This window comes from Polypterus senegalus, chromosome 2, assembly GCF_016835505.1.
Source record: "Polypterus senegalus isolate Bchr_013 chromosome 2, ASM1683550v1, whole genome shotgun sequence".
Lineage (NCBI taxonomy): Eukaryota > Metazoa > Chordata > Cladistia > Polypteriformes > Polypteridae > Polypterus > Polypterus senegalus.
Genome location: NC_053155.1, coordinates 124157276 through 124170440, shown reverse-complemented (window position 1 = coordinate 124170440; position 13165 = coordinate 124157276). Strand labels below are relative to the sequence as shown.

The 13165-nt window shown below is 41.3% G+C and overlaps 2 long non-coding RNA genes across 3 annotated transcripts in view; both read right to left on the bottom strand.

The window, feature by feature from the left end:
• LOC120523323 overlaps positions 1–13068 on the bottom strand; it is a 35078-nt gene extending 22010 nt beyond the window's left edge. The window contains exon 1 of one of the 2 annotated variants that reach the window (XR_005632587.1): positions 12896–13068. This is a non-coding gene — a long non-coding RNA (uncharacterized LOC120523323). Of the gene's footprint in view, positions 1–10808; positions 10941–12895 lie in introns of those variants that run through there. The other variant, XR_005632586.1, reaches the window with a different exon arrangement.
• Positions 1–13165, bottom strand: part of LOC120523324 — a 148548-nt gene extending 135383 nt beyond the window's left edge. Inside the window, exon 1 of the long non-coding RNA XR_005632588.1 lies at positions 13075–13165. This is a non-coding gene — a long non-coding RNA (uncharacterized LOC120523324). The remainder of the gene's footprint in view (positions 1–13074) is intronic.

The window sequence follows — 13165 nt, the reverse complement described above, 5'->3', positions numbered from 1 at the left end:
TACTCTCACCACATGAGGCCAGGAATTGTCGTGCACCAGGAGCCACTGTACCAGCATAGGGTCTGACAATGGGTCCAGGGATTATGGCAGCCAAGGTGCCTTTGTCAAGCTTGTAGCGGTCTGTGTGACCCTCCATGGATATGCCTCCCCAGACAATCATTAACCCACCACCAAACTGCTCATGCTGAATGATGTTACAGGCAGCATAATGTTCTCCATGGCTTCTCCAGACTCTTTCACTTCTGCGTGCTCAGGGTGAACCTGCTCTCATCTGTAAAAGCACAGGGCACCAGTGGTGCATCTGCCAATTCTGGTATTCTATGGCGAATGCCAATCGAGCTGCATGCTGCTGGGCAGTGAGCTCAGGGCCCATTAGAGGAGATGGGGCCCTTGGGTCACCCTCATGAAGTCTTTCTGGTTGTTTGGTCAGAGACATTCACACCAGTGGCCTGCTGGAGGTCATTTTGTAGGGCTCTGGCAGTGCTCATCCTGTTCCTCCTTGCCCAAAGGAGCAGATACTGGTCCTGCTGATGGGTTATGGACCTTCTATGGCCCTCTTCAGCTCTCCTAGAGTAACTGCTTGTCTCCTAGAATCTCCTCCATGCCCTTGAGACTGTGCAGGGAGACACAGCAAACCTTCTGGCAATGACACGTATTGATGTGCCATCCTGGAGAAGTTGGACTACCTGTGCAACCTCTGTAGGGTCCAGGTATAAGCCTCATGCTACCAGTAGTGACACTGACTGTAGCCAAATGCAAAACTAGTGAAGAAACAGTCAGAAAAGATAAGGAGGGAAAAATGTCAGTGGCCTCCACCTGTTAAACCATTCCTCTCATCTCATTGTTGCCCCTCTAGTGCATCTGTTGTTAATTTAATTAACACCACAGCAGCTGAAACTGATTAACAACCCCCTCTGCTACTTAACTGACCAGATTAATATCCCATAAGTTTCATTGACTTTATGCTATACTCTGATTAAAAAGTGTTCCTTTAATTCTTTTGAGCAGTATATATACCGTGCATCCGGAAAGTATTCACAGTGCATCACTTTTTCCACATTTTGTTATGTTACAGCCTTATTCCAAAATGGATTAAATCCATTTTTTTCCTCAGAATTCTACACACAACACCCCATAATGACAACGTCCCTTTATCCTGACTAGTCTCCCAGTTTCTGCCACTGAAAAACATCCCCACAGCATGATGCTGCCACCACCATGCTTCACTATATGGATGGTATTGGCCTGATGATGGCGGTGCCTGGTTTCCTCCAAATATGGCGCCTGGCATTCACACCAAAGAGTTCAATATTTGTCTCATCAGACCAGAGAATTTTGTTTATCATGGTCTGAGAGTCCTTTAGGTGCCTTTTGGCAAACTCCAGGCAAGCTGCCATGTGCCTTTTACTAAGGAGTGACTTCCATCTGGCCACTCTGCCATACAGGCCTGATTGGTGGATTGCTGCAGAGATGGTTGTCCTTCTGGAAGATTCTCTTCTCTCCACAGAGGACCTCTGGAGATCTGACAGAGTGACCATCGGGTTCTTCCCCAATTGTTCAGTTTAGGTGGCTGGCCAGCTCTAGGAAGAATCCTGGTGGTTTCAAACTTCTTCCACTTACGGTTGATGGAGGCCACTGTGCTCATTGGGATATTCAAAGCAGCAGGAATTTTTCGGTAACCTTCTCCAGATTTGTGCCTCGAGACAATCCTGTCTCGGAAGTCTACAGACAGTTCCTTTGACTTCATGCTTGGTTTGTGCTCTGACATGAACTGTCAACTGTGGGACCTTATATAGACAGGTGTGTGACTTTCCAAATCATGTCCAATCAACTGAATCTACCACAGGTGGACTCCAATTAAGCTGCAGAAACATCTCAAGGAAACAGGATGCACCTGGGCTCAATTTTGAGCTCCATGGCAAAGGCTGTGAATACTTATGTACATGTGCTTTCTCAGTTTTTTAATTTTTTAATAAATTTGCAAAAATCTCAAGTAATCCATTTTGGAATAAGGCTGTAACATAAAAAAATGTGGAAAAAGTGATGTGCTGTTAATACTTTCTGGATGCACTGTGTATATATATATATATATATATATATATATATATATATATATATATACACATACACACACAGGTATATATATATATATATATATATAAAATATACACACAGGGAGTCAAAATTATGTTAGCAATTGAATGGCAGAAACAATTTATTCACAAAACATATGTTGTGCATATAAATTGTCCAGAAAAAGTATATATAAGTATATACATAGCAGTACCATTAGTGTTAAGATAATTTTGATTCACCCTGTGTATATATAAATATATATATGAGAAAAATACTTATAAATAACTTTAAATGGTTTGACTGCATAAGCACCCATAACATTTATAATAAGAGTTGTAAAGAAAACGAAAGGGTTTTCTTTTTGTTTCTCTTGCAATATATTCTTTTTTGTTATGACAATTCATGACCTGTTTGATTTTATCAGAGAAAGTTGCAAACTAGTTGGAGTGAGTCATTGGGCATATCACATTATATGAGAAACCTCACGGGAGTGCATGGTTGACTGCTTTCCTACTCTCTAAATTATGTAAATGAAGGCTACAACTGAAAAAATGGTTAAATTGTTATTTAACCAGACCGGATCTATACTGCTTAGGTTGAGAGGGCAATAAGAAATTCTGAATGGGCACATTTTCACACACTTGACTTTACAACAGTGCAGTATCTTGTTAACAAAGAGTGGAGCACATAGATAAAATTATTTTTAATGTTTTACTTTAATATTTTAACTCTGCATTATGCTTTCATAGTCATCTCTCTGATCAGTAAAGATGTAGTATTATTATTATTGTTACTATTATTTGCGATTTCTCTAAGGTGTTTTAGATAGATAGATAGATAGATAGATAGATAGATAAGATAGATAGATAGATAGATAGATAGATAGATAGATAGATAGATAGATAGATAGATAGATAGATAGATAGATAGATAGATAGATAGATACTGATAATCAAACATGAATTTTGACTTATCTACTGGCACTTTTGGGACACAAACTCATGAGCTGATAAGAACATAGCATATAACATGAACAGTAATATAGTCGAGGGATTCTTCCCAAAGAGAAAAAAAACATTAAAATTTACCAAACCATAAACAAACTGGCTTTTCAAATAAAGGTGGATACTTTTTTATTTCATAGGTAAAAACGTAAAAAAGAAAGCTGCTAATGATCCTGATGCAACCTCTAACTAGTCACTTAAAAGCATCAGTCTTCTGTTTTTTGGCAAAAGTTCTAACTAACTCTTCCATGTCCATGCCTTTTGTTATTCATTTTTCATGAGCCAAAAATCACCAAATTCTTTTTCCTGTCATGAAGCATGGACGGAAAGAGGTCAGGACATGTGACAGTGTAGAGAATAAACTCTCACATGCAGCTGAGGAAACACCCATCACATGTTTAGAAAATGCTACCTTATAGACCTGTACATGTTGGCACACAGTTGAAAGGCTTACATAATTGTCAGGGGAGAATTTCTTCAGCAGCATGGCTTTTGCTAGTGGAATTTCATATTGCAGACTATTGGTTGAATCATCAATATGAGTGAAGAGTGGGGCAACGAGTGTCATCCATCCATCCATCCATCCATCCATTCACTTCAATTTATCCGCGATCGGGTCATGAGGGCAGCAGCTTGAGCAGAGATGCCTAGACTTCCCTCTCCCCGGCCACTTCTTCTAACTCTTCCGGGGGAATCCCAAGGCGTTCCCAGGCCAGCCAGGAGACATAGTCCCTCCAGGTTGTCCTGAATTTTCCCCAGGGCCTCTTCCCGGTTGGACGTGCCCGGAATGCCTCACCAGGGAGCCATCCAGGAGGCATCCTGATCAGATGTCTGAGCCACCTCATCTGACTCCTCTCGATGCGGAGGAGCAGTGGCTCTACTCTGAGCCCCTCCAGGATGACAGAGCTTGTCATCCTATCTTTAAGGGAAAGCCTAGACACCCTGCGGAGGAAACTCATTTCAGCCACTTGTATTTGTGATCTTGTTCTTTTGGTCACTACCCTTTGCTCATGACCACAGGTGAGGGCAAGAACACAGATCGACTGGCAAATTGAGAGCTTTGCCTTACGGCTCAGCTCCTTTTTCACCACGACAGACCGATAAAGAGCCCACATCATTGCAGACGCCGCACCGATCCGCCTGTCTATCTCATGCTCCATTCTTCGCCCACTCGTAAACAAGACCTCGAGATACTTGAACTCCTCCACTTGGGGCAGGATCTCACTCCCAACCCTGAGAGGGCACTCCACCCTTTTTCGGCTGAGGACCATAGTCTCGGATTTGGAAGTACTGATTCCCATCCCAGCCGCTTCACACTCAGCTGCGAACTGATCCAGAGAGAGCTGAAGATCATGGCCTGATGAAGCAAACAGGACAATATCTTCTGCAAAAAGCAGTGACCCAATCCTGAGTCAACCAAACCGGACCCCCTCAACACCCTGGCTGTGCCTAGAAATTCTGTCCATAAAAGTTATGAACAGAATCGGTGACAAAGGGCAGCCCTGGCGGAGTCCAACTTTAACTGGAAACGGGTTCGACTTACTGCCGGCAATGCAGACCAAGCTCTGGCACCAGTTGTACAGGGACCGAACAGTCATTATCAGGGGGTCCGGTACCCCATACTCCCGGAGAACCCCCCACACAATTCCCCAAAGGGACATGGCTGAATGCCTTTTCCAAGTCCACAAAACACATATAGACTGGTAGGGCAAACTCCCATGCACCCTCCAGGACCCTGCTAAGGGTGTAGAGCTGGTCCACTGTTCTGCGACCAGGACGAAAACCACACTGTTCCTCCTGAATCCGAGGTTCGACTATCCAACGGACCCTCCACTACAGGACCCCCAAATAGACTTTTCCAGGGATGCCGAGGAGCGTGATCCCTCTGTAGTTAGAACACACCCTCCAGTCCCCCTTCTTAAAGAGGGGGACCACCATCCCGGTCTGCCAATCCAGAGGCACTGTCCCGATGTCCATGTGATGTTGCAGAGACGTGTCAGCCAAGACAGTTGTACAACATCCAGAGCCTTGAGGAACTCCGGGCGTATTTCCTCCACCCCCGGGGCCCTGCCACCAAGGAGTTTTTTGACCACCTCGGTGACCTCAGTCCCAGAGATGGGGGAGCCCATCTCCGAGTCCCCAGGCTCTGCTTCCTCATTGGATGGCATGTTAGTGGGATTGAAGAGGTCTTCGAAGTACTCCCCCCACCGACCCACAATGTCCCGAGTCGAGGTCAGCAGCGCACCATCCCACCATATACAGTGTTGACACTGCACTGCTTCCCTCTCCTGAGATGCCGGATGGTGGATCAGAATCTCATCGAAGCAGTCTGAAAGTCGTTCTCCATGGCCTCCCCGAACTACTCCCATGCCCGAGTTTTTGTCTCAGCAACCACTGAAGCTGCATTCCGCTTGGCCTGCTGGTACCTATTAGCTGCCTCCAGAGTCCCACAGGAAAAAAGGTTCCCGAAGGATTCCTTCTTCAGCTTGACGGCATCCCTCACCGCCGGTGTCCACCAATGAGTTCGGGGATTGCCGCCACGACAGACACCGACCACCTTACGGCCACAGCTCCGGTCAGCCGCCTCAACAGTAGAGGCAGGGAACATGGCCCATTCAGACTCAATGTCCCCCACCTCCCTTGGGATGTGGTCGAAGTTCTGCCGGAGGTGGGAGTTGAAGCTACTTCTGACAGGGGACTCTGCCAGATGTTCCCTGCAGACCCTTACAACATGTTTGGGCCTACCAGGCCTGACCGGCATCCTCCTCCACCACTGAAGCCTACTCACCACCAGGTGGTGATCAGTTGACAGCTCCACCCCTCTCTTCACCCAAGTGTCCAAGACATGTGGCTGCAAGTCCGACGACATGACCACAAAGTCAAGGGTATCCTGGTGCCAAATGCACATATGAACAACCCTATGCTTGAACATGGTGTTCGTTATGAACAATCCATGACAAGCACAGAAGTACAATAACAAAACACCGCTCGGGTTCAGATCGGGGGGGCCATTCCTCCCAATCACGCCTTCCAGGTGTCATTGAAGTCTCCCAGCAAAACGAGGAAGTCCCCAGAAGGTATGCCCTCTAGCACCCCCTCCAGGGATTCCAAAAAGGGTGCGTACTCCAAACTGCTGTTTGGCGCATACGCACAAACAACAGTTAGGACTCGTCCTCCCAACCGAACGCGGAGGGAGGCTACCCTCTCGTCCACAGGGGTAAACCCCAATGAACAGGCTCCAAGTTGGAAGGCAATAAGTATACCCACACCTGCTCGGTGCCTCTCACCGGGGGCAACTCCAGAGTGGTAGAGAGTCCAGCCCCTCTCAAGGAGATTGGTTCCAGAGTCCAAGCTGTGTGTCAAGGTGAGCCCGACTATATCTAGCCAGAACCTCTCAACCTCACGCACTAGCTTAGGCTCCTTCCCCTTCAGAGAGGTGACATTCCACGTCCCAAGAGCCAGCTTCTGTAGCCGAGGATCCGACTGCCAAGGTCCCCGCCTTCGGCCACCACCCAAGTCACACTGCACCTGACCTCCTTGGCCCCTCCCATAGGTGGTTATCCCATGTGAAGGGGCCAAGAGTGTAAAATCTAGAAAAGAATTTGATTGAGGAAGAAGTCAATTTAAAGCTCTCATCAGGTCAAGATTTTTCTTAGAAAATCAATTTTCCTTTTCTTCATTAAGGCTATCCAGAATGTTCAGAAAGGATTTCCTCAGAGATGGGCTGGAAGTGATTAAAGAATCCAAGTCTGACCAAGAGTGGAGAGAACAATGCTGTCTGTAAGCATTTTGGTCATGGTTCTAGTTCTCTTTGTAGTGGGGGTTTTATATCTGTTGATATTTAAAATTTATCCCATGAACCATCTCCTTGGATGTCTTTCAGTGTGATGACCTCACCAGCATGACACACATCTATAGACTGGGCTTACAACAGGGAATTTATGGGCTTCAAGACACTAAGATTTTTTTCAAGGAATTTTCTAACCTCAAAATAATGATGCTTCCTCAACTGTCCAAGAAGCCCTGCTTCCTCTGTGCAAATGGCCATCATAGTCCCACTGTCTTCGGAAACCTCAGACAAAATTTTCAGGATAGCCTCCTGATTGCCAACAAGGCATTGTGTCACAATGCTAAGTGAAGTTCATAGTTATAAGTAGTGCACATATGGAATGTGTCTACCAAGCTTCTGGTGCAACAATGCCTGCAACCCATCCTTTTTCCCAGTCATGACTGATGCCCCATCATAACATTGGCTGATTATATTATCAGGACTGTAACCCTCAGTGGACAGGTGTTAGATTATTTCTGTGGTTATATATTCAGCATTGACTTCAGCTGAGTCAAGTCCAACAAATCAATTAAATGGTCCTTTGGAACAGAGTCACACACAAACCATATCACTGCTGATAAGATTTTCTGTGTTGTTATATCTATGTCGAGTCCCATCACTTTTGATACAGAATCCAGGAATGCCTGCCTTTTCATATTTCTCTTTTACTTTATGCAAAACTAAACTGGCAAAAGTGTCAATAATCTCATTTGGTATGCTTTTTGATGTATACATTGCATTTTGAGGAATGTTTTTTTACTATTTCAGCAAGTTTGAAATCCTTAATTAAGACCGGCAGAGATGTCTTCATTATCACTTGCATGAGACTGCGTGGATTCAATGCACAACAAAAAGAAAGCTGATTTACACAGAGAAACTGCACTACTTCCCCTATGTTTTCATTGATTTTTTTTGACCTGCATTTCTCCTAATAAACACAATATAGTTTCACCAGTTTTTTCTCTGTATTTCATTTCTGCACATTTCTTTGCTGCATTTAAATGGCATTGACTAGATGCGTGCTTTTGGAATCCCCAGCTTTCCAATTAATATATCCTAGCTTAATAAGCACCACATATCCATCAGTCGTGCCAGTAAACAATTTCCGACAGGGGAAACAAAAGTGTGCATCTTGTATTCCAACCACAGTCATGATTGGTACCAGACATTTGACTAAACATGCATTAAGGAAAGACTTTTAATATTGGTTGGGATAATTAGCTTTTATTCAGATCGCTCTGATAATTTTCAGCCAACAGCACTACACTGCTACTTGCACTGTGCTGGTAAGAAATGGGCAGGGAAGGTGTAACATTAGTGCTTGAACTTCTCGCTTGATCTAGAGGCATCAGCCCTGAAGCTTGGATGTTAGAGCTAGCAGCAGAAATACCTTAATTGCTAGTAACAAGCTTTGATTTGGGAGCCAAAAATCACTGCATGGAGTTTATGACATCTTTAAAGAATACCCAGGACTGACTTTAACCAGGTAATTTTCTTTAAAATGAGCATTAATTCAGCTTTTGTAAATGTTTAATTTTAAATACTTTAATATTAGCGTCCTAGTGAGCTAGCAAGCCAACTATAATGTTTAAACTTAAAGCAAACATTCTTATTCAACCCAACACTTAAACAAACTACAGCAGCAATAACAGAACTTTTAACAAAAAAAAACTTTATTAAGAATGCACAAATATTCTCCTCCAAAAAACAGGCACCCACAAATGCTCCGCAAAATGACATTGGATGGTCAAGGCAGCACTGTTATTCTGTTTAGTCAAAAAGTCAGAAGTTAGGAAATTGTGACAAGAGCAGATGAAATAAATATGTTTGGCATTTTCAAATGGCACAGAAGATAGCTGATAGTTTGCCCCTTTCTAGATCCAGCTGTGGTATGTAACAGAGCCTTTAGATAACACAATAAAACAGTATCCATTTAAGAGTACATGCTTTCTCTCAATTCTTACAAACATCACACAAAGACTGTTTTCTGTTGAACCTTAATTAAAAGGGTCCCTTTCTGAACCTGAACACATTTTAGCTGGTTTGTAGTGTCCTCTGAAGAAAGACTAATAAAGGTTACAGTAAATTGTGGAAAAAGATGTGTTAACAATCATTAATAATGTGCTTAAATTATGCTGGAAGAATTTTGCCATAAATATGAAACTACAAAGGAACTGGATAATATGTCTTTTTGTAGTTACTCAGAGTACATTGATTCTAAGTATTTGCCAAATATTGCACCTTTAAAATCCATTTGGGGCTGCATTAAAAGTTAACAGAAAAAATAATAAATACATTAGTGCATATATTTGCCAAAGTAATAACGATTACTGATATTTCTGAAATGTTCAGGAATAAATCTGATACATCCAAACCAGAATACAATAAAGTACTTTTAATTTTCCCATATTTTAAAATATGTGATTTGCAATTAGTACCATTTTAAATTCTGCATTGATATTGGTAAAATAATAATTAAATTAGGTCTAAATTGATTAATTATAATAGACAAACATCTTTTTTGCCAATTAGAAAAGTGATGCTCAACCATACTTAAGACTGGAAAGTGGGGATGGCAACAAATAGTGTCCTTGCACTGGGCACCGCCTTTATTAAGGCTGGCCTTGTTTTAAGAATCAGCATTATATTACTATAAGAAAAAGCATCTAGTCACACATGATCTTGCCTTTAGCTAACATAAGATCAATGGTCTCCAGTGCTTTCTTCTCTTACTTATATCCAATCTTCACACACCTGCTACTTTGTCCTCCTATCTCACAACCCTTATGTCACATCATACAAAATATTATTGCTTACAGTAAAATTGTTTCTTCCTGTCTTTAATCTCCTCTTGCCCTTTTGTGTTCGATGTATGTAAAGTACTGCAATACATACTGGCAGGATTTAATGCAGATAAAAGATTATTTTGAAGTGTTTTGGGCATTTCCCCCTCATTTGCTTTATTGAAATGTATTTTTTTATTTGGATTTTCCTCTTTTTGTCATGTCCTTGACATCACCCAGCACTAGCATCATGTAGATTTCTACAAATACTTGCTCCTTGCACCATCTCTATTGCATTTATCAAGTAATTACATATTTGACACCATATTCAAAAGCAAAAAGGTTAGAAATAAATTGCCTACTTTCTATAGGTCTCAATTTACCACTAGTGTATTCATCAGTCCCTACCCCTTGGAAAAGACATAGCCAATGATAAGCTTATTTATTTCTTAGAGACATATTCTCTTTTGTCACAAAATACATTCTCAGTTTGTTGCACCAGTATGGCTTGATTGTGCTATATGTCTAATCTATCTGTGTTTTGGAAACATCTGGGATATGTTCTCCATAGCTATTTCCAATCAAAAGTAGTACTTCCAGGTATTAATGAATATTCAACTCTTTTTGCAAAAAACAATAGCAACCTCTTTCCCTATACTTCGTATACGAGAAAGTAAAAAGATCCCGCTATATAAAATGCGACATTGCGTACATTATATAATGTTCGATATGTATCCATCCATCTTTCTAACTTAAGTATCCAGTTCAGTGTTGCGAAGACATGGAGCCTACTCAGACAGAGCCAATTGCCTGGCTAATAACAACTTGTTGACATTTCAATTTGCACGATTTCATTTTATATGATTTTTTTCATCCAGTGGCTCAGGCACTAAAGAATTAAAATGATAATAAAAACTATTTTTGCTATAAAAACTTCTTTAAATGTAAAATGGAATGGTTCATAAAAGGTCATTAAAAATTCTGATAGGGAGGGGTTAAAATTTACTAACATAGTAAAACTACTGTTAATTTACTTATACAACCAACACGAAGTACACATAGTATTTAAAATCAGCACTGCAGCATTTTAGGAATAAATTCATTTAAATATATTACCTCGAAGCAATGTAATTAAGAAGAAAACACGTCTTACGACACCCCTTGTGCTAAAAGCACCCGCATTGCCACGCAAACAGCTCTTTGCCGGAGATAGGCTTCTGCGCATGCGGCGTACTTTTTTTCTAGAGGTTTTTCTCTCTTCTTTATTTATTTTACCGCGCATCCGCAGTGTGCCAGGCGTCGCATTTTGATTGGTTCCTGCAAACCCTTATCGCGGTTAAGTACAAGCAGCTGGAAGCTGGAGACCAAGGAATCCACGGAGCGAAGGCACAAATCCCTTTCATAATTTTATAAACCTTATTTGAAAAAGATTTCCAAGTCACGGTAATGGCAAAATATATTATGCGGACTAACTAAAATAGTATTTGCGTATCTTTATTTTAAAGGGATATAGTTGTGCAAAGCCTAAAAGCGCTATCCTCTCCTCTATTTTTTTTTTCAAAACATAATTAGACGTCAAAATTTGGACTGCCACCTATTAAAAAAATTACTGTATTTTAAGTTAAATAATTTCACAAAGTTTTGGGGCTAGGTGTAGTGGAATGGAATATCTCATTTCAAAATTTGAAACATGCGCCATATAGATTAAGGTTAGTCATACAAAGTTATATGAACTGCAGACAGCACACTAAGCAGTTTAAGGAAAAAGCTGCCTTGCCATTATAAGTATATCCGAAATCACCAGTTGTTGCCAACACTGAACAATATTAACTATTAAAATATCTTCATCAATTTAATACTACACTAATGGTAATAAAACGGTTAACAGATGATGGAATACCATTATTTATAGGTTAACAAATGTCAGTCAGTCATTTTCCAACCCGCTCTATCCTAACACAGGGTCACAGGGGTCTGCAGGAGATAATCCTAGCCAGCAAAGGGCGCAAGGCAGGAACAAACCTCGGGCAGGGCACTAGTAAATGTTCAAGTGTATATAATGTTACTATGTGCTTTTTTGGTATATATGTTAATCCAAAAGTAATTTGTTTTAGAGTGATACAAACCAGTTTATCTCCGTTATATAACACTACGGTATATCCATCCGTTTACTGAACGCCACTTGGTGTGGCAAGGAACATGTCAATTCAGGATGGAAGGCCAGATATTTATAAGACACATGCAGTCACTCCGACAGATCAATTGAGCATCAACAATCTTATCTTATGCGTATGCCTTTGCGGTCCATCCATCCAATATCCAAACCGCCTTATCCTGAGCAGAGACAGATTCTGGAGGCGGGGGTGGGGGGCAGGGGTCTATGTCTGGGGGGCGGTTAGCCCATCGCAGGGCGAACACAAACACGCACCACACTCACACACTAGGGCCTGACTTTGGACCGTTGAAGGAAAATGGGGCCACACATTTAGAGAAAAAAAACAGAAAATGTAACTCTGATATAAGGAGATAGTGAAAACCCTACTTAGACGATTTCATATCTGAAACCAGATACTCAGACCTGTAAGAATTAACAACTGTTATTCACTGTTAAGTAACTCAATGAAATATCTAAAATACCTTTTACTATTGTGCTATTTCTGTATAAACAGAAATTACGAGTTTTCTCATAAAACAATCCCACAATCAATTGCAGAGGGACTGGTAACTACTCCCAAAATATTAAACAGTTTTACCGTATATTCTTGTTAAACTCCGTCGAATATTCGGAGTCGCTTTGTGCCTTGGCGGAGCCTAATCCGACAGAATCAGGCGTAGGACATCTGCCAGCCGTGGGCAGGTCTTCACTGCGGGCACTTGTACATACTGCCACACTTATTTTGGGGTGGTTAAGAGCTGTTTAATACCAGGAGAAAATCGATGGGGAAAACGTGCAAATTCCACTTTCAAACTGTCCGAATCACCTGGGTGTGAGGAGATGTGACACAGCTGCAGTAGTGTGCCAGAATACTGCAGAAAAATATTTAAGTCTAGCAAAAGCAATTAAATAATTATGGATTACAGTCTTAAAATGTATAAAACAATGTCTTAATTATAGAAAATACACCATTACTGAAGAACAAAACATTGTGTATAACAGAAACCAGCCTTTTCATAAATATATTACTTAATAACTGATTGCTTACCATACATGTTAAAAGCTCATATTTTCTTGTTAGTGTCACTTTATATAAAGTAAAACACAAGCTGTACAAATTCTGTTTATAATCCTTTCAGTCTGTTTTGATTATATCCTTGAGCATATATTCATTTTTCAAAAATAACAAAAAACAATATTTTTGGGTAAATACTTCTGTATATTTACTTATTATTTTAAAATTTCTCCAGTCCTATCCATGTAGACCTGTGAATTCCCTTGGTTTGCACATTCTTCTAAAATGGACAGAGTGTCTCTG